Consider the following 21,710-nt stretch of genomic DNA (forward strand, 5'->3'; position numbering starts at 1 on the left):
GCTCTCACTCCTGAGTCCTGCTGTGTGCCCGCAGAGCATTTTATGTCCACATATGGGGTATTTCCATACTCAGGAGAAATTGCGTTACAAATTTTGGGGGTCTTTTTTTCCTTTTACTTCTTGTGAAAATGAAAAGTATGGGGCAACACCAGCATGTTAGTGTAAAACATTAAACATTTTTACAATAACATGCTGGTGTAGACCCCAACTTTACCTTTTCATAAGGGGTAAAATGAGAAAAAGCCCCCCCCAAAATTTATTAGGCAATTTCTCCCGAGTACGGAAATACCCATATGTGGCCCTAAACTGTTGCCTTGAAATACGATAGGGCTCCGAAGTGAGAGAGCGTCATGCGTATTTGAGGCCTAAATTTGGAATTTGCATAGGGACGGACTCGGATGCAAGAGATACACTTGCCTCCGATACCAAAGTTACCCTATGACAGTGTCTCCCAAACAAGGTGCCTCCAGCTGTTGCAAAACTCCCAGCATGCCTGGACAGTCAATGGGTGTCCGGCAACACTGGGAGTTGTTGTTTCGCAACAGCTGGAGGCTCAGTTTTATAAACCGTGCCGTACCAGACATTTCTATTGGGGGGAGGGGGGTAACTGTGTAGGGGTATATGTATATGTAGTGTTTTACTTATTATTTTGTGTAGTGTTTCTAGGGGACATTCACACAGCTGGGGGTTTACAGTGAGTTTCCCGCTGGGAGTTTGAGCTGCAGCGGAAAATTTGCTGCATCTCAAACTTGCAGAGAGAAACTCACTGTAAACCCCCACCCGTGTGATTCACATGGGGAGGGGGGGGGGGCACAAACCTCCAGCTGTTGCAAAACTACAACTCCCAGCATGCCCTTTGGCTGTCTGTGCATGCTGGGGGTTGTAGTTATGCAACAGCTGGAGGCACACTAGTTGCAAAAAACTGAGTTAGGTAACTAACTCTGTTTCGCAACCAGTGTGCCTTCAGCTGTTGCAAAAACTACAACTCTTAGCATGCAGTGACAGCAAAAGGGCATGCTGGGACTTGTAGGTATGCAACAGCTGGAGGCATACTACTACAACTTCCAGCATGCCCTTTGGCTGTCCGTGCATGCTGGGGGTTGTAGTTATGCAACAGTTGGAGGCACACGGGTTGGGAAACACTGAGTTAGGAAACAGACAATGTTTCCCAACTAGTGTGCTTCCAGTTGTTGTAAAAGATCATCCCTATTTTCCGGGCTATCGGGTCATCAGAGACCCGATGAGCCCGGAATCGGCGATTGCCGACATGGGGGGGGGGGGGGGGTTGTTGTGGGGTGGCGGGGGGTCAGGACCCCCCCCCCCCAGGCATTTGCACGGGATGCCTGCTGAATGATTTCAGCAGGCATCCCGGTCCGAGGTCCTTAAGGACTCAAAAACGGGGGCGTACTGGTACACCCTGCGTCCTTAAGTGGTTAAAAAAATTCAAATTTTGTCCCTTTCCCACCCTATAAATTTTTTAGTTTTCTATATACAGGGATGCATGGCTAATTTTTTGCACCGTGATCTGTAGTTTTATCAGTACCATTTTCGTTTTGATGGGACTTTTCGGTCTCTTTTTATTCTTTTTAGTTTTTTCTGCTATATGATGTGATAAAAAATCTGTATTTTTGGGGTTTGGTATTTTTTACATTTATGGAATTAGCCGTTCGGGATCATAAACATTATCCAAATATGTTAATAATTTTTTTTTTTCCTATGGAAAAATAAGGACGATTTGCTTTTTTTTTTTTTTATCAGGGGGTGATTTGCTTTTTTACTTTTTATTTTACACTTTTTAAGTCCCTATGGGTCCCTATTGCACAGCATTATACAGTGAGATCGGTGATCCATTGATAAAGCCTGGCTATTAGCAGGCTAATAGCCAGTACTGTTTGTACACCAGAAAAAAATGTAGAGCTTATGGGGTGTCCCGGTACCGTATTGCATACCGTACCTAGTATGGTGGTCCCCAAAGTCAGAGTAACTACGCTCAGATAGTGCCCCCCAGGTGGGACAGCCCCTAGTCGCCTCTCCTTTTTGCTAATTTTGTAATGTTTATACATGTATATATTTAATAATGTATATTTAATATAATGTATGCTTACCTTGCTAGCGTCGCAGGACCTTCGGTCATGTGACCATGTTAAATCCTCTATGGTATGTTAGAGGACCTTTGGAGGTCCTTGGATCACATGTTACCCATAATGCTATGTAAAGGTGATTGACATCAGTATTGGACCAATTAGCTCTATGTCCAGCCCCTACCTATATAAGGGAGCTGTAGCCAATTATCGCTCTTTTGGATATCTGCTCTCGTGGATGCCGGACTAGCAGGACGGATCTGCGCAACTTTCAAAGACACGCTAGGCCTGAAAACCTACCGGCCTCAGCAGAAACTAAACCGTGAGTTCTAAACTAATCCCCGCTAAAGCTAGTGTGACTACTGGACCGCAACTAAATCCCCTAAATCCAGTGGAACAGCGCATAGCAGTTTAAAGACTCAAAATTGCTTAAGGTCCCAACCTTTGTCAATCTCCAAGAGAATTTGCATTTGTAGAGACTGTTCCTGTTGTGAAGTTGCATAAAATCTTCAGTAAACGTTCCAACTGTTTTCAGCAAACTCTCCGGTTGTGGACATTCCATTATTCTATACCTCCCTATCGCTTTTGGCAAGGGTGGCGGTAGGACAAGCATTACAGAGGAGCCCTCACCCTGGCTAATCACTAATAGTAAGGGTTAACCAGACACCCTTTAGTAACCACACAGCTACACTGCCTACAGCCAACTCCCCCAGGCTATCACACTTACACTTAGATAAATGTATAAAACTGAATTTTTTTAAACAACATTAAAATATAAATGAGAATTCACAGACAGTATGTACCAATATACAATATGAAGCTTGGGACCCAATATTAATACAGTAATATGCATCATATTTACACTAATATCATGTATGTAAGAATGTCCAAACAATATGATATCTCTCTGTATTCATCATACCATGAATCAACCAGTTGCCCTACACCTTTGTGATGTACAAATAATCATATATTAACCATGTCACTGATAAGTCACTAATGATATATGGGCAAGTCCTGGAATAGATTAGTTGGAATCACCCAGAATATCATGACCTAAAAAACGATGCCTGGTACCAAAGATTTCTAGGTTCAGACTACGGAATTTCCGTCTGCAATTCCGCTTCGAAATTGCAGGCGGAAATTCCGCTTGCTAAAATGCAGTGTAGTGAATGGGTTTCCGTTCACAAATTCACACTGCGGAATTTGTGAAGCGGAATTTGTGAACGGAAAATCCGCTTGGAAATTTCCGCCTGAAGAATGGTGGTGCTCTTTCTTCAGGCGGAAATTTGTGCAGAACACATTGCAGTCTATTGGAGACTGCAGTGTCCGTGCAGTCCCAGCGATTCAGTCAGCGCTGTCCGCACTCGGAATCTCCGGGCGGAAATTTTCTGCCCGGAGATTCCGTAGTCTGAACCTAGCCTTATATTGTTGCCTCACCGCTCCACAACCCCAAAAGTTACTGTTTCGCCATCTTCCTCAGGGGGCTCTGTGGGAGGGGGCTCTAATAGCCAGTACTGATAGTAGCCGACATAGTTACATAGTTAGTATGGTTGAAAAAAGACATACATCCATCAAGTCCAACCAGGGAATTGAAGTGTAAGGGGATAAGGGGAAGGGATGTAGTTTTATAATTCTACATAGGCATTAATTTTATTTTGTTCCAGGAATGTATCTAACCCTTGCTCTGAAGCAAGCGCAGATGTCACCAAGCTGCACGGTGTGTAGTTCTAACATCATGGATATCCACAGCAATCAGTTGAATTACACACCTAATCACATCTATAATGTAGTCCTCCCAAACCAGGGGGACCCCATACTCACTCATACTCAAAGAATCTTTCAGACATCTCACATCGTAGACTTTGGTAGTGGTCATTTATTTAACTTCTGTGTTAAAAATGAAAAATCACAGCCTGAAAAAATGCCAAAAACAGCGTGAACAATTTAACTTGGATTGTAAAAAATATATAAATCAACTTTTTGTAAATTTAGCTGAAAATGGTGATCCCTGATAACGGAAATCATGGGGAAAAACTTGAATAAATATAGAAAATTGCATTTCCCCATACTTTTTTTAATCAAAATTTACACAGAACAGTACATGAGGCCCTCTGTGTCTAAATTTTTTTTACAGTAGTCAGGAAATCGATAAATCTGGAGTAACCCACAGGGTCAGTGCAATAAGTAAAAATAATCCGATTTACATTTAAAAGTGCTGTTTAATATGTTATCCTTTCCTCCTACCTCGGGAAGATTGTGTTAGCACAGGCCAACTGAATCTCAGAATATGGGCATTTTTTTTTATTTAAAGAGGTTGTCTGGGGAGCAGAAAAAGTGTTACCTTCTGAGAGGAGAGGGAGCAGGTTCCAAGTCACCGCACCGTGGTATCCAATAGCTGCTCAATGTCGCTGTAACATCGGCAATGTTATGCACCTATCGGACATTACGTAGGGGCATGGCCTCGCTTGCACATGATAATCACAACTTGGTGCCTGTCCCCTCTAGTTTTGGAACTGGATACTCTAGGTACTAGGCATCATAATAGTTAATGCCTTTTCTGCGTTCCAGACAACACCTTTACAGGACTAACATTTTATACAAATATAGCACATTGAGCTGGGGTACCACTCCTTACTAAATCACAACGTTATTGGGATAAGGGTCCATTCACACCACGTTTGCGAGATCCGACTGCCGGATTCAGCTAGGAAATTTCAAAACCGGGCGCCCTCGTATCCCAGCCGGATTCTTTACTGTAAGAGCAGTGAGACTGTGGAATTCTCTCTCGGAGGAGGTGGTCATGGTGAACTCTGTAAAAGAGTTCAAAAAGGGGCTGGATGCATTTTTGGAGAGTAATAACATTGCTGGTTATGTATACTAGATTTATACGGACAGAACGTTGATCCAGGGATTTATTCTGATGCCATATTTGGAGTCGGGAAGGAATTTTTACCTCTACTATGAGGGTTTTTTGCCTTCCTCTAGATCAACTCAACTCAATAGGGACTTACTAGGGTTATAGGTTGAACTTGATGGACTCTGGTCTTTTTTGCAACCTTATGAACTATGTTACTATGTGGTGTGAATGCACCCTAAGGCTGGAACTCCACTGAGGTTTTTTTTATTTGCAAAAATGCCGTAAAAAACGCCAATTTTCCCGCACAGCGTTTTTTCACAGAAAAAAAACTCCAGATTTTAACTGCAAGTTAATAGTAAACTGCAAAATGCCAGATTCACTTGGCATTTTCCAGTTTGGCGTTTTTTTTTTTTTTTATCCTTTTGGCGTTTTTCAGCAATTTCGGGCTCAGAGGCTGGATTTTCAAATCGCCCGACAAAACCTAGTTTGGCGTTTTTTGCCCTGAAATTGTGGCGTTTTCATCCCAAAGAAGTCTATGGAAAAGAAAAAATGCCAAGAAAAACCCCATGTTGGTTTTAAATTTAGTGTTTTTGCAGGCAGTTTTTATTCTTTTTTGGACTTTAGCGATCCAAAAAAATAATGGAGATACCTTTTTATTAAAATTTCGTAGGGTACCATAAAAAATAATAATAATAAAGATACAGTAGTGATGGAAAAAATTGTATCTAACGAGATTAATCTTTTTTATTACAAAATGTTCATTCATTTTTAAACAGGGATCAATTTATGTGGGCAGGTAAAGCACTAAAAATGTAGCCGACAATAATAAAAATGTAGTGTGTGTGTGTTTTTCACTTTTTATTTATTTTTTATTTTTTAGGTAGTATTACTACTCCCAGCATGGAACACACTGTTCCATGATGGGAGTAGTAGTACCTGTACTAATTGACAGATCGCCCGTTGCGATCCTCCTGTATAATGTATAGATGCGTCCGGCCGCTCTTCTATGGTCCCCTGCACTGACATATATATATACACATATTCATATTTCCCGCAGAGAGCTGTGATTGGCCAGATGGTTCCAGCCTATCACAGCTCTAGGAATATGTGTATATATACACGGCAGTGCAGGGGACAAAAGAAGAGCGGCCGCTGCATCCATACATTATACAGGAGGATCACAGCGGGTGTCAGTAGTGATACCCGCTGTGATCTTTCCTTAACTACAAGTACTACTACTCCCAACATGGAGTACACTCTACTCCATGCTGGGAGCTGTAGTACCTGCATTAATAGACAGATTGCAGCGGGTGTCAGAAATTACATTCGCTGTGATCTGCAGCTGTCAGCATGGAGCAGAGTGTGCTCAATGTTGGGAGTAGGAGTACCTGCAGGTAAGAACAGATCACAGCGGATATCACTACTGACACCCGCTGCGATCATCCTGTCTATAGCAGAGATGGAGCGGCTGTATACAGCGCTCGCATCCCTGCTCTGCACTATACTCCGGGCCAGCCACTCATTCATTCATATTGCTGTGATTGGCTGCAACCATCCGGCCAATCACAGCTCTGGGCGGAAAATATGAATGGCCAGTGATGTGAATAGAACATCACTCAGAGTACAGAGCAGAGGTGCGAGCGATGTATAGAGCCGCATCTCTGCTATATTATGGACGATCGCATCAGGTGTCAGACTAACACCCGGGGCGATATGTCAATAATACAGGTACTACTACTCCCATCATGTAACAGTGTGTTCCATGCTGGGAGTAGTAGTACTACATAAAAAATGTGGGGGGGGGGGAAGAGAAAAAAAAATTACACACACTTTATAAAAAAAATTCCACACAAAAGTAAAAACGCCAGAAAAAACACCAAAACGCAGGGAAAAACTGTGGCAGTTTTTCTGGCGTTTTTATGCCACAAAAATCGCAGGGCAAAAATCTCAGTGGAGTCCTAGCCTCAGACCTATTTTTTATGCCTCACTACCAAATTCTTAGGGTAATCATTAGTCTAAAACAATTTGCACATGGCATCAATATAGAAAAAGTGTTCATGATGGCCAAGGCAAGATGGAGAAGAAAACAACAGCTGCAAAACAATAAGCCAACAAATTTCATAATGATTGTGTTATTGTATGCATCAGTTGCTAGTGAGTTCTGTTCAGAGTGTCTGGAAGCAACATGATGATGACTACAAGAGTATCAGAAGTATCATGGGTTAGGCTTCAAGTTATATACAAGCCCAAGTCACTATGCAAAATTACCACTGGACTCAGAAGGCAGCAGAAATGTGTTCCCCGACATGGTGAGTTATATCTCACTTTGTGGAACCTTGGTGGCAAGGGCAAAGTGTAGCGAAAGAGGAAACACATTCTTTGGTTATTTTTTATAAGTTGAACAGGATCTGTTACTTTTGGTAAGGAAACATTATTAGCCAACATTAATTATTAACATCTCTAATGCTCTTGTGACATTTTTACAAGTGTTGATAGGCGGTAACATTAAAGAATGCCTATAATTTTTACAAACTGCTGACAAGTTCTAGGTCCAGGTGCTGAGACACCCACCCATCACTAAAATGAAGGGCACAAGTCCTCACCTGAGCCATTTTCCTCTTCTTTTCTTCTTGTCTCTCCTCAGAAACCTAAGCATGCAGTGTACGATGTCTCATGGGGGGACATTTATCAAAGTCAGTGTCATGCACTGATGTTATACACAGGTTTTGATGGAGTAGTTGGAGTGTACATGTACCAAATCTATTAAATGGTGTTGTGTATATGATCAATATGGTGCTAGTACACATTTTTGTGAAGTTTCACTTTAGAACACCACTTTGTATCATTCCTTCTTTGCAACTTTTCTGAGACTTACTTAAATGCTGTCCACAGCCAGTTTTGTAAGCCAGGTCTGATGTGGGGGAGATTTATCAAAACCTGTCCAGAGGAAAAGTTGCCCACAGCAACCAAACCAAATTGAATGGTTGCTATGGGCAACTGGGCAACTTTTCCTTAGCACAGGTTTTGATAAATCTCCCCCCTGTTTGTTTGTGGTGTAAATGAATACATAAATCTCTTACAACTGCAAAGTGAAAAAGGAAAAGTGTGTACCTAAGTCATTTCAGTCAAAATCACTAAATCAAAAAGTCACACACTTTTTGCGCAAGTGCAACAATTCTGCAACAAATTTACATCAAAAAGCAGCGTAAGACACTTGATAAATGTACTCCATGGAGTTTCTATGATGCTGAACACACCAGGTTTGGCTCTTTGCCGATAAAAAGGAGAAAATTTCACTTAGTCTTTGCATTGTGCGTCTGTGTGTGCCACACTAAACATGGACAGCAGAAAAAGGAGAAGAGAACTGTCTGAGAACTTGAGAACCAAAATTGTGGAAAAATATCAACAATCTCAAGGTCCATCTCCAGATATCTAGATTTGCCTTTGTCCACAGTGCGCAACATTATCAAGAAGTTTGCAACCCATGGCACTGTAGATAATCTCCCTGGGCATGGACAGAAGAGAAAAATTTTGGAAAGGTGTCAACGCGGAAAAGTCAAGGTGGATAAGCAGCCCCAAACAAGTTCCAAAGATATTCAAGCTGTCCTGCAGGCTCAGGGAGCATCAGTGTCAGCGCAAACTAGCCGTCGACATTTAAATGAAATGAAACACTACGGCATGGGGCCCAGGAGGACCCCACTGCTGACAAAGAGACATAAAAAAGCAAGACTACATTTTGCCAAAAGAACTTGAGTAAGCCAAAATCCTTTTGGGAAAACGTCTTGTGGACACATGAGACCATGATAGAGCTTTTTGGTAAAGCACATCATTCTACTGTTTACCAAAAACAGAATCAGGCCTACAAAGAAAGGAAAACAGTACCTACAGTGAAATATTGTGAAGGTTCAATGATGTTTTGGGGTTGTTTTGCTGCCTCTGGCACTAGGTGCCTTGAATGTGTGCAAGGCATGTGTTACGCCGAGCGCTCCGGGTCCCCGCTCCTCCCCGGAGCGCTCGCTACACTCTCCCCACTGCAGCGCTCCGGTCAGATCCACTGACCCGGGGCGCTGCGATTCCGCTTCCAGCCGGGATGCGATTCGCGATGCGGGTAGCGCCCGCTCGCGATGCGCACCCCGGCTCCCGTACCTGACTCGCTCTCCCTCGGTCCTGTCCCGGCGCGCGCGGCCCCGCTCCCTAGGGCGCGCGCGCGCCGGGTCTTTGCGATTTAAAGGGCCACTGCGCCGCTGATTGGCGCAGTGATTCCAATTAGTGTGTTCACCTGTGCACTTCCCTATATCACCTCACTTCCCCTGCACTCCCTTGCCGGATCTTGTTGCCATTGTGCCAGTGAAAGCGTTTCCTTGTGTGTTCCTAGCCTGTGTTCCAGACCTCCTGCCGTTGCCCCTGACTACGATCCTTGCTGCCTGCCCCGACCTTCTGCTACGTCCGACCTTGCTTCTGTCTACCCCCTTGTACCGCGCCTATCTTCAGCAGCCAGAGAGGTGAGCCGTTGCTAGTGGATACGACCTGGTCACTACCGCCGCAGCAAGACCATCCCGCTTTGCGGCGGGCTCTGGTGAAAACCAGTAGTGACTTAGAACCGATCCACTAGCACGGTCCACGCCAATCCCTCTCCGGCACAGAGGATCCACTACCTGCCAGCCGGCATCGTGACAGCATGATGAAATCTGAGGATTACCAACGAATCCTTCCCAATCTACCAGAAAAAACGCTTTCCTCTGACAAATTTGGAGTCCAAGATCTCCTTAACAACAAAAACATCAGAGGTGCCAGAGATGGGAGAAGGTGAGATAAACGGTTGTAGATGACTGGTTTCAAGAGGGAAACATGGAAGGAATTCAGGATCCGGAGGGAGGAGGGCAGATGGAGGGAATAGGCCACAGGATTAAGTCTCTTCTTGACTTTATTGGGACCCAAATAGCGAGGACTTAATTTATAACTAGGTATCTTGAACCGGATATATATTCAAAAGATAACCAGACTTTGAGAAAATTCATGAGTACGACGTCTTCTCTTGTCCGCTTGGAATTTCATGCAAGAAGTAGCATGTAGAAGAGAGTGATGTGTCTTCTGCCAGATGGAAGAAAAATTCTGCAGTTGTTCATCAACAGCAGGAACTCCAGAGGAAGAAGATAAGGGTGGAGGAGGATGAGGGTGAAGTCCATTGACCACATAGAAGGGCGAAGTACCAGTGCAATCGGAATCCCTATGATTGTAGGAGAACTCAGCCCAGGGAAGCAGATCAACCCAGTCGTCTTGACATGAAATGAAAAGAAATGAAATGGCGCATATAGTCACCCAAGATCTGATTCACCCTCTCAACCTGTCCATTAGATTAAGGGTGGTAGGCCGAGAAAAAATCCAGCTTAACTTGAAGGCTTGAGCAGAGGGCCCGCCAGAACTTAGAAACAAATTGGACACCACGGTCAGATACTATATGGGTAGGAAGTCCGTGTAAGCGAAAGATATGTTGAACAAAAAGCTTAGCAAACTGTGGTGCTGAAGGAAGTCCGGGTAACGGTACAAAATGAGCCATTTTAGAAAATCGATCCACTACCACCCAGATGACTGTATTGCTACGGGAAGATGGAAGGTCAGTAATGAAGTCCATGGAAATATTGGTCCAGGGAAGCTCTGGAACCGGCAAGGGCTGGAGAAGTCCCGCTGGCTTGGAACGAGGGGTCTTGTCCTGAGCACAAACTGAACAGGACTGGACAAAGTCAACAACATCCTGTTTTAAGGTAGGCCACCAGTTCTGTCTGGAGATGAGCTGTAGGGATTTACGAATTCCGGGATGGCCAGCCAGGAGAGAAGAATGTCCCCATTTCAAGACTCGGAGCTTCATATGGGGAGATATACAAGTCTTTCCAGGAGGAAGATGGTGAAGATTTGCAGGAGCTACAGAGATAAGACGTTCAGGAGAAATAATGTGCTGCGGAGGAGTTTCATGGTCATGCACATCTGAAGACCTGGAAAGGGCGTCCGCTCGTAAATTCTTTTCCGCTGGACGGAAGTGGATATAAAAGTCAAATCTGGAGAAAAATAGAGACCACCGGGCCTGCCGTGGGTTGAGTCGAAGGGCAGTCTGAAGATAGAGCAAGTCTTTGTGGTCTGAATAAATAGTAACAGGGTGTACAGAGCCCTCCAAGAGGTGACACCATTCCTCCAACGCCAACTTAATGGCCAAAAGCTCACGATCTTCAATTGTATCGTTTTTTCCACAGGGGAGAAGGTTTTAGAGAAAAATCCGCAGGTTAAAGATTTCCCCTTAGTAGACTTTTGCGTTAACACTTTACCTGCTCTAACTGAAGAAGCATCCACTTCCAAGATAGATGGCTTGTTAGGATTGGGTTTAGATGGAGCAGATGCGTAGGCGGACTTTAACTGTTTGAATGCTTCTTCAGCCTCAGGAGTCCAGACTTTTGGATTCGCAGTCTTCTTGGTGAGTGCAACGATGGGGGCTACCAGAGTAGAGTATTGAGGAATGAATTGCCGATAGTAATTGGCAAAGCCGAGGAAGCGCTGAATTGCTTTCAGAACAGTAGGTTGTGGCCAGTCCAGAACTGCAGATAACTTATTGGGATCCATTTGAAGACCTTGACTGGTAACAATGTAGCCCAGAAAAGGGAGGCAAGTCTTTTCAAAAGTACACTTCTCCAGTTTAGAGTAGAGATGATTTTCGCAGAGACACTAACACTAACACCAGTCCATAAAAGGGACACTGTGGAGCTGGAAAGGGTGCAGAGACGCGCGACTAAACTAATATGGGGCATTGAACATCTTAGCTATGAGGAGCGATTAAAGGAGTTACAATTGTTTAGTCTTGAGAAGAGACGTTTAAGGGAGGATATGATAAATGTATATAAGTATATTAATGGCCCATACAAAAAATATGGAGAAAAACTGTTCCAGGTTAAACCCCCCCAAAGGACGAGGGGGCACTCCCTCCGTCTGGAGAAGAAAAGGTTTAGTCTCAAGGGGCGACACGCCTTCTTTACCATAAGAACTGTGAACTTATGGAACAGTCTACCTCAGGAACTGGTCACAGCAGGAAAAATTAACAGCTTTAAAACAGGTTTAGATACTGTCACGATGCCGGCTGGCAGGTAGTGGATCCTCTGTGCCAGAGAGGGATTGGCGTGGACCGTGCTAGTGGATCGGTTCTAAGTCACTACTGGTTTTCACCAGAGCCCGCCGCAAAGCGGGATGGTCTTGCTGCGGCGGTAGTGACCAGGTCGTATCCACTAGCAACGGCTCAACCTCTCTGACTGCTGAAGATAGGCGCGGTACAAGGGAGTAGACAGAAGCAAGGTCGGACGTAGCAGAAGGTCGGGGCAGGCAGCAAGGATCGTAGTCGGGGGCAACGGCAGGAGGTCTGGAACACAGGCTAGGAACACACAAGGAAACGCTTTCACTGGCACAATGGCAACAAGATCCGGCGAGGGAGTGAAGGGGAAGTGAGGTATAAATAGGGAGTGCACAGGTGAACACACTAATTGGAACCACTGCGCCAATCAGCGGCGCAGTGGCCCTTTAAATCGCAGAGACCCGGCGCGCGCGCGCCCTAGGGAGCGGGGCCGCGCGCGCCGGGACAGGACAGACGGAGAGCGAGTCAGGTACGGGAGCCGGGATGCGCATCGCGAGCGGGCGCTACCCGCATCGCGGATCGCATCCCGGCTGGAGACGGTATCGCAGCGCACCGGGTCAGTGGAGCTGCCCGGAGCGCTGCGGTAGCGAGAGAGAAGCGAGCGCTCCGGGGAGGAGCGGGGACCCGGAGCGCTCGGCGTAACAGTACCCCCCCCCCCCCTTGGGTCTCCCCCTCTTCTTAGAGCCTGAGAACCTGAGGAGCAGACTTTTGTCTAGGATGTTGTCCTCAGGTTCCCAGGATCTCTCTTCAGGTCCACAGCCCTCCCAATCCACCAAAAAGAACCTTTTTCCTCTGACCGTCTTGGAGGCCAGTATCTCTTTCACTGAGAAGACGTCAGAAGAACCGGAGACAGGAGTGGGAGAAACTAATTTGGGAGAGAAACTGTTGATGATGAGTGGTTTAAGAAGAGAGACATGAAAGGCATTAGGAATACGGAGAGAAGGAGGAAGAAGAAGTTTGTAAGAGACAGGATTAATTTGGCACAAGACTTTGAAAGGACCAAGATAGCGTGGACCCAGTTTGTAACTGGGGACACGAAAGCGGACATATTTAGCGGAGAGCCATACCTTGTCTCCGGGAGCAAAAATGGGGGGAGCTCTTCTTTTCTTATCGGCAAACTTTTTCATGCGAGATGAAGCCTGTAAAAGAGAATCTTGGGTCTCTTTCCATATGGTGGAAAGATCACGAGTCACTTCATCTACAGCGGGCAAACCAGAGGGCAAGGGAGTAGGGAGGGGGGGAAGAGGGTGACGGCCGTACACCACGAAAAATGGGGATTTGGAGGAAGATTCAGAGACTCTAAAGTTATACGAGAATTCGGCCCATGGTAGAAGATCTGCCCAATCATCCTGGCGGGAGGAAACAAAATGTCGTAAATAATCACCCAAGACCTGGTTAATTCTTTCTACTTGTCCATTGGATTGAGGATGATATGCAGAAGAAAAGTTTAATTTAATCTTGAGTTGTTTACAGAGAGCCCTCCAGAATTTTGACACGAATTGGACGCCTCTATCCGAGACTATCTGTGTGGGCAACCCGTGAAGACGAAAAATGTGTACAAAAAATTGTTTAGCCAACTGAGGCGCTGAAGGAAGACCAGGAAGAGGGATGAAATGTGCCATCTTGGAGAATCGATCAACGACCACCCAAACAACAGTGTTGCCACGGGATGGGGGTAGGTCTGTAATAAAATCCATACCAATCAGAGACCAAGGCTGTTCGGGGACAGGCAGAGGATGAAGAAAACCAGCGGGCTTCTGGCGAGGAGTCTTATCCCGGGCACAGACAGTGCAGGCTCGCACAAAGTCCACGACATCCGTTTCCAGAGTCGGCCACCAATAGAAGCGAGAGATGAGTTGCACAGATTTCTTGATGCCCGCATGGCCTGCGAGATGGGAGGAGTGACCCCATTTGAGGATTCCGAGGCGTTGGCGTGGAGTGACGAAGGTCTTCCCTGGAGGAGTTTGCCTGATGGAGGCTGGAGAAGTGGAAATCAGGCAGTCAGGAGGAATGATGTGTTGCGGAGAGAGTTCAACTTCCGAGGCATCCGAGGAACGAGAGAGAGCATCGGCCCTAATGTTCTTATCAGCAGGCCGAAAGTGAATTTCAAAATTAAATCGGGCAAAGAACAGAGACCACCTGGCCTGGCGAGGATTCAGCCGTTGGGCAGACTGGAGATAGGAGAGGTTCTTGTGATCGGTGTAAATAATAACTGGAAATCTTGATCCCTCCAGCAGATGCCTCCATTCCTCAAGTGCTAATTTAATGGCTAGAAGCTCTCGATCCCCGATGGAGTAGTCACTCCCTCGCCGGATCTCCGTGCGGAGACGTATGGTACAGTCCAATCTTTCATTGTTTACACAATTGATGTAGAGGGGTCTGGCGAGACTGGTCACTGGGATGTTGAACCTGTTGACGAGAGAGGCCAAAATAAAATTTCCTGCAGATCCGGAATCCAAGAAGGCCGTAGTAGAGAAGGAGAAGGCAGAGGCAGATATCCGCACAGGCACAGTAAGACGTGGAGAAGCAGAGTAGACATCAAGGACTGTCTCACCCTTGTGCGGAGTCAGCGTACGTCTTTCCAGGCGGGGAGGACGGATAGGACAATCCTTCAGGAAGTGTTCGGTACTGGCACAGTACAGGCAGAGATTCTCCATGCGGCGTCGTGTCCTCTCTTGAGGTGTCAGGCGAGACCGGTCGACCTGCATAGCCTCCACGGCGGGAGGCACAGGAACGGATTGCAGGGGACCAGAGGAGAGAGGAGCCGGGGAGAAAAAACGCCTTGTGCGAACAAAGTCCATATCCTGGCGGAGCTCCTGACGCCTTTCGGAAAAACGCATGTCAATGCGAGTGGCAAGATGGATGAGTTCATGTAGGTTAGCAGGGATTTCTCGTGCGGCCAGAACATCTTTAATGTTGCTGGATAGGCCTTTTTTAAAGGTCGCGCAGAGGGCCTCATTATTCCAGGATAATTCTGAAGCAAGAGTACGGAATTGTACGGCGTACTCGCCAACGGAAGAATTACCCTGGACCAGGTTCAACAGGGCAGTCTCAGCAGAAGAGGCTCGGGCAGGTTCCTCAAAGACACTTCGAATTTCCGAGAAGAAGGAGTGTATAGAGGCAGTGACGGGGTCATTGCGGTCCCAGAGCGGTGTGGCCCATGACAGAGCTTTTCCAGACAAAAGGCTGACTACGAAAGCCACCTTAGACCTTTCAGTAGGAAACTGGTCCGACATCATCTCCAAGTGCAGGGAACATTGGGAAAGAAAGCCACGGCAGAATTTAGAGTCCCCATCAAATTTATCCGGCAAGGATAGTCGTAGACCAGAAGCGGCCACTCGCTGCGGAGGAGGTGCAGGAGCTGGCGGAGGAGATGATTGCTGAAGCTGTGGTAGTAGCTGCTGTAGCATCACGGTCAGTTGAGATAGCTGTTGGCCTTGTTGCGCTATCTGTTGTGACTGCTGGGCGACCACCGTGGTGAGGTCGGCGACAACTGGCAGAGGAACTTCAGCGGGATCCATGGCCGGATCTACTGTCACGATGCCGGCTGGCAGGTAGTGGATCCTCTGTGCCAGAGAGGGATTGGCGTGGACCGTGCTAGTGGATCGGTTCTAAGTCACTACTGGTTTTCACCAGAGCCCGCCGCAAAGCGGGATGGTCTTGCTGCGGCGGTAGTGACCAGGTCGTATCCACTAGCAACGGCTCAACCTCTCTGACTGCTGAAGATAGGCGCGGTACAAGGGAGTAGACAGAAGCAAGGTCGGACGTAGCAGAAGGTCGGGGCAGGCAGCAAGGATCGTAGTCGGGGGCAACGGCAGGAGGTCTGGAACACAGGCTAGGAACACACAAGGAAATGCTTTCACTGGCACAATGGCAACAAGATCCGGCGAGGGAGTGAAGGGGAAGTGAGGTATAAATAGGGAGTGCACAGGTGAACACACTAATTGGAACCACTGCGCCAATCAGCGGCGCAGTGGCCCTTTAAATCGCAGAGACCCGGCGCGCGCGCGCCCTAGGGAGCGGGGCCGCGCGCGCCGGGACAGGACAAACGGAGAGCGAGTCAGGTACGGGAGCCGGGATGCGCATCGCGAGCGGGCACTACCCGCATCGGGGATCGCATCCCGGCTGGAGACGGTATCGCAGCGCACCGGGTCAGTGGAGCTGCCCGGAGCGCTGCGGTAGCGAGAGAGAAGCGAGCGCTCCGGGGAGGAGCGGGGACCCGGAGCGCTCGGCGTAACAGATACATTCCTGGAACAAAATAACATTAATGCTTATGAAGAAATATAAAATCCAATCCCTTCCCCAATATCTCGCCACACCCCTACCCTTCAATTCCCTGGTTGAACTTGATGGACGTATGTCTTTTTTCAACCGTACTAACTATGTAACTATGTAACTATGTAACTTGACGGAGATGAGAGCGATGAGAGTGGACATTAGGCGAGTAAATGAGTATGTCATCCAAATAGACAACAACACAGGAGTACAGGAGGTCACGGAAAATATCAGTAAAGAATTCCTGGAAGACTGCTGGAGCATTACAGAGACTGAATGGCATCACTAGATATTCAAAATGTCCATCACGAGTATTAAACGCAGTCTTCCTTTTGTCCCCTTCACATAGACGAATCAGATTATAGGCCCCACGAAGGTCTAGTTAAGAGAAAATCTTGGCTACTCGCAGATGATTAAATAACTCCGAGATTAAAGGAAGTGGGTAGCGGTTCTTTACAGTAATTTGAATTCAAACCTCGGTAATCTATGCATGGTCGCAATGACCCGTCTTTTTTTCCCATGAAGAAGAAGCCGGCTCCGGCAGGGGAAGAGGTCTTCCTGATCCCTTCTAAAGGCTCTCCTTGATGTAATTAGACATGGCCAAAGTTTAAAGAACTAACAAAGGGTAGATTCTGCCCCTGGGGGGGAGTGGTGCCGGGTAGTAAGCCAATTGGACAATCGTAGGGACGATGCGGTGGCAACACTTTGGCTTGCTTTTCACTGAAGACATCCGCATAGTCCTGAAGAAAGGAAGGCAAACCGGGCAGTGGATGAGATGATGGTTCCAATTTTGGAACGTGAATACAGTGGTTGTTGCAATGTGGACCCCAGCGAAGAACTTCTCCAGTCTTCCAATCCAGCTGCGGAGCATGGAGTTGTAACCACGGAAGGCCAAGCAAGAGAGGAGAAGTACAATGTGGGAGAACATAGAAGGACAAGTTCTCCCTATGCGAGACTCCGACCTGCATAGACAATGGTTCTGTGCGATATAGCACAGTACAGTCCAGTCTTTCACCATTGACCATAGAGATGTACAGAGCCTTAACCCCTTAACGACGCAGGACGTATATTTACGTCCTGCGCCGGCTCCCGCGATCCCGCATCATATCGCGTGGGTCCCGGCGCTAATCAACGGCCGGGACCCGCGGCTGACCGCCGCTTCTAAAGTGAAACTGAAAGTATCCCGGCTGCTCAGTCGGGCTGTTCGGGACCGCCGCGGTGAAATCGCGGCGTCCCGAACAGCTGATCGGACACCGGGAGGGCTCTTACCTGCCTCCTCGGTGTCCGATCGACGAATGACTGCTCCGTGCCTGAGATCCAGGCAGGAGCAGTCAAGCGTCGATAATGCTGATCACAGGCGTGTTAATACACGCCTGTGATCAGGATGAGAGATCAGTGTGTGCAGTGTTATAGGTCCCTATGGGACCTATAACACTGCAAAAAAAAAGTAAAAAAAAAGTGTTAATAAAGGTAATTTAACCCCTTCCCTAATAAAAGTTTGAATCACCCCCCTTTTCCCATAAGAAAAATAAAACAGTGTAAAAAAAAATAAAAATAAACATATGTGGTATCGCCGCGTGCGTAAATGTCCGAACTATAAAAATATATCATTAATTAAGCCGTACGGTCAATGGCGTACGCGCAAAAAAAATTCCAAAGTCCAAAAAAGCGTATTTTGGTAACTTTTTATAACATTAAAAAGTGATCAAAAAGTCAGATCAAAACAAAAATCATACCAATAAAAACTTCAGATCACGGCGCAAAAAATGAGTCCTCATACCATCCCGTACGTGGAAAAATAAAAAAGTTATAGGGGTCAGAAGATGACATTTTTAAACGTATAAATTTTCCTGCATGTAGTTATGATTTTTTCCAGAAGTGCGACAAAATCAAACCTATATAAGTAGGGTATCATTTTAACCGTATGGACCTACAGAATAATGATAAGGTGTAATTTTTACCAAAATATGCACTGCGTAGAAACGGAAGCCCCCAAAAGTTACAAAATGGCGTTTTTTTTCGATTTTGTCGCACAATGATTTTTTTTTTCCGTTTCGCCGTGCATTTTTGGGTAAAATGACTAATGTCACTGCAAAGTAGAATTGGCGACGCAAAAAATAAGCCATAATATGGATTTTTAGGTGGAAAATTGAAAGGGTTATGATTTTTTAAAGGTAAGGAGGAAAAAACAAAAGTGCAAAAACGGAAAAACCCTGAGTCCTTAAGGGGTTAAACAGGAGGGACACCGGCAGACGATGCCTATGTACTAGGAAGGCATCAATAAAATTTCCTGCGGAGCCAGAGTCCAAAAAGGCAAGAATGGAGATGATCCTTTTGGAGGGCAAGAAGAGCAGGACCGTCATATTTAAGCGTGGATAGGTGATATTCACACCTAGGGAGGCCTCTCCCACAAACCCTAGGTGTGAGCGTTTCCCTGTGACTGAGGACGCAGAGGACAGCCTTTTAGGAAGTGATCCTCACTGGCGTAGTATAAGCAGAGATTCTCGGTTCGTCGACAAGTCTTTTCCTGTGAGGTCAGGTGAGACCGATCCACCTGCATAGCCTCCACTGCGGGAGGCAAGGGAGAAGGTTGCGGTGGCTGCTGGAAGACGAGTGCCAGATGAGGAAAGCACCGAGGTCGTGCAGACTCCCTTTCTTGGCTAAGTTCCTCACGACGCTGAGAAACGGATATCAATCCGGTAGGCCAGCTGTATAAGGTCATTCAGATTAGATGGTAATTCCCAGGCTGCAAGGACATCCTTTATTTGACTTGACAGTCTTCTCTTGAAGGTGGCGCAAAGAGCTTCATCATTCCAAGCTAACTCCGATGCCAGGGTACGAAACCGAATGGCATACTAACCCACAGATGAGTAGCCCTGAGTAAGACTCAGCAATGCCGTCACAGCGGAGGAAGCTTGAGCAGGTTCTTCGAAGACACCCCGAAATTCCATCAGGAACGCCTGGAGATTGGTAGTGAGAGCATCACCGCGATCCCAAAGCGGAGTTGCCCAGGCCAAAGCCCTTCCAGTTAAAAGACTGAGGATGAAGGCCACCTTTGCTTGTTCCGTAGGGAACTGGTCCACCATGAGTTCTATGTGCATGGAGCACTGAGTCACGAAACCACGACAGGACTTGGGATCCTCCTCATATTTCTCGGGAAGAGACAGGCGGAGTCTTGATCCGGAGACGACTGCAGGAGCGGGAGGTACCAATGGAGCAGGAGGAGGCTGTGGTTGTAGCGGTTGTTGCTGAGCAGTTAACAACTGCTGCATCATGGCAGATAACTGGCTCAACTGATAACTGGCTCACCGAGGAAGAGTTGAAAACACTTGAAACATGTCTGACTAGTGTGTTTTATCGTGTGCTTCTCACTGAATAAAGCTGCCTTCACTGCAGTGCTGGACCTCCTTTCTTCTTCAGATAACTGGCTCAACTGCTGTGCCTGCTGGGCCAACTGCTGGGACTGGAGCACCACGATGGAAGCGAGATCCGGACTATCAGGCAGAGGAACCCCAGCGAGATCCATGGCCGGATCTTGCTGTAACGGAGCTGGATGTGGATCCTCTAACCTGTGTGGCTGATGACTCGGACTGTATCGCGGAGTGGAGTCTAAGGTGCCGCTGGTCTTCACCAGAGCCCGACTTAAGGCAGGATGGGCTTGCTGCGGCAGGCAACACCCAGGTCGCTACCCCCAACACGGCTCGACCACACAGGTAGTTGGGCAAGGCGAGGTACCGAAGGACAAGGCAAACGTAGTCAAACGTAGCAGAAGGTCAAGGCAGGTGGCAAGGGTGCAGAGTCTAATAACGTAGCAGAAGGTCTAGATACACGGGAAAGGCTAACAGGCTATAAGGGTCGCTTAATCTCAGGCTAGGGGCACTGAAGATCCGGCAGGGAAGTGTGGGAGGTGCAGGGACTTTATAAGATAGTGTCAGGTGCAAACAGTAATTATGGGCGTACTGGCCCTTTAAATTTCAGAGCTCCGGCGCACGCGCCCTAGGAGACGGGGACACGCACGCCGGAGCTGAGACACAGGAGAGGAGGCGGCAGCAGTACGTGGTAAGTGACGGGCCGGGATTCGCAATCAGGCACGTCCCGCGTTAACGGCCAGTGCTGGCGGCCGGAGCACAGAGCGTAACAGCTATGACATTATATATATGACTATGACATTATATTTACCTTTAGACACACATCTGACAGATTGGGGTGCCGGAGGCTTTTTGCCAAATGCCTTGGCTACTGGGGTCCCTTGGCATAACACACTTCTCCCAAGAACACTAGATATATAGATTAGACTAAACATTTCTAGACAACAATTGATGCTTGTTACCTTTATTTTTGATACGTGCGTAGTGGGTACAGGAATACCTTCTGGCCAGCAAAGTATCCTGAGCATGTGGACACAAGAAGACATTATAAATTAGACGTATGACAACTTAGATATTTGAATGGACTGTTATGTAGTTGGTGCTACAGCCCTATTGTAGTGACGGATATGTGTATATGACTATAGGTGTAGTTAGTGACTTTGTGTAGTACATGACTTTGCTTGGTGTTTAATTATTTGTGGTACCTTTATTGTATGTGGTACTGGCAGTAAGGTAGTAGTTTCATTTCTCCCAAACAGTCAGGATACCTCCTATAACAAATTGCCAGATACCAAGAAAACACTGTACACCTTGACTTTCATGTACAAGTTATATATATATATTTTATTACATTATACTATAAAAATTATAGTACAGAAACACAAATATTCACAAGTGCAAAATAGTGAGCAAAAATATATTACTATGGCAATATGTACACAGGTGTCCATGTGTCGCTCAGATACATTATAGAGTTTTTTTTAGCAAGGAATCTAAGCTATTGTTACGCCTAGCGCTCCGGGTCCCCGCTCCTCCCCGGAGCGCTCACGGCGTCTTTCTCCCTGCAGCTCCCCGGTCAGTCCCGCTGACCGGGAGCGCTGCTCTGTCATGGCCGTTGGGGATGCGATTCGCACAGCGGGACGCGCCCGCTCGCGAGTCGCATCCCAGGTCACTTACCCGTTCCCGTCCCCTGCTGTCATGTGCTGGCGCGCGCGGCTCCGCTCTCTAGGGCGCGCGCGCGCCAGCTCCCTGAGACTTAAAGGGCCAGTGCACCAATGATTGGTGCCTGGCCCAATTAGCTTAATTGGCTTCCACCTGGTCCCTGACTATATCTATCCTCCTCCCATGCACTTCCTTGCCGGATCTTGTTGCCCTTGTGCCTAGTGAAAGCGTTTGTGTGTTTATAGCCTGTGTACCAGAACTTCTGCTATCTCCCCTGACTACGAACCTTGCCGCCT

The 21,710-nt window shown here is 46.9% G+C and overlaps 1 protein-coding gene across 12 annotated transcripts in view; it reads right to left on the reverse strand.

The window, feature by feature from the left end:
- The window catches only part of IRF7 (interferon regulatory factor 7), a 207,756-nt gene that overhangs the window by 140,101 nt on the left and 45,945 nt on the right, over window positions 1-21,710 (reverse strand). For 9 of the 12 annotated variants that reach the window (XM_056527142.1, XM_056527133.1, XM_056527131.1 and 6 more), the window contains one exon: window positions 20,715-20,772. The exons of the other annotated variants lie outside the window; for them this stretch is intronic. The gene's annotated coding sequence lies outside the window, so the exon portion shown is untranslated. The remainder of the gene's footprint in view (window positions 1-20,714; window positions 20,773-21,710) is intronic. 12 annotated transcript variants of the gene reach the window in all.

This window comes from Hyla sarda, chromosome 6, assembly GCF_029499605.1.
Source record: "Hyla sarda isolate aHylSar1 chromosome 6, aHylSar1.hap1, whole genome shotgun sequence".
In the NCBI taxonomy this organism is placed as follows: domain Eukaryota; kingdom Metazoa; phylum Chordata; class Amphibia; order Anura; family Hylidae; genus Hyla; species Hyla sarda.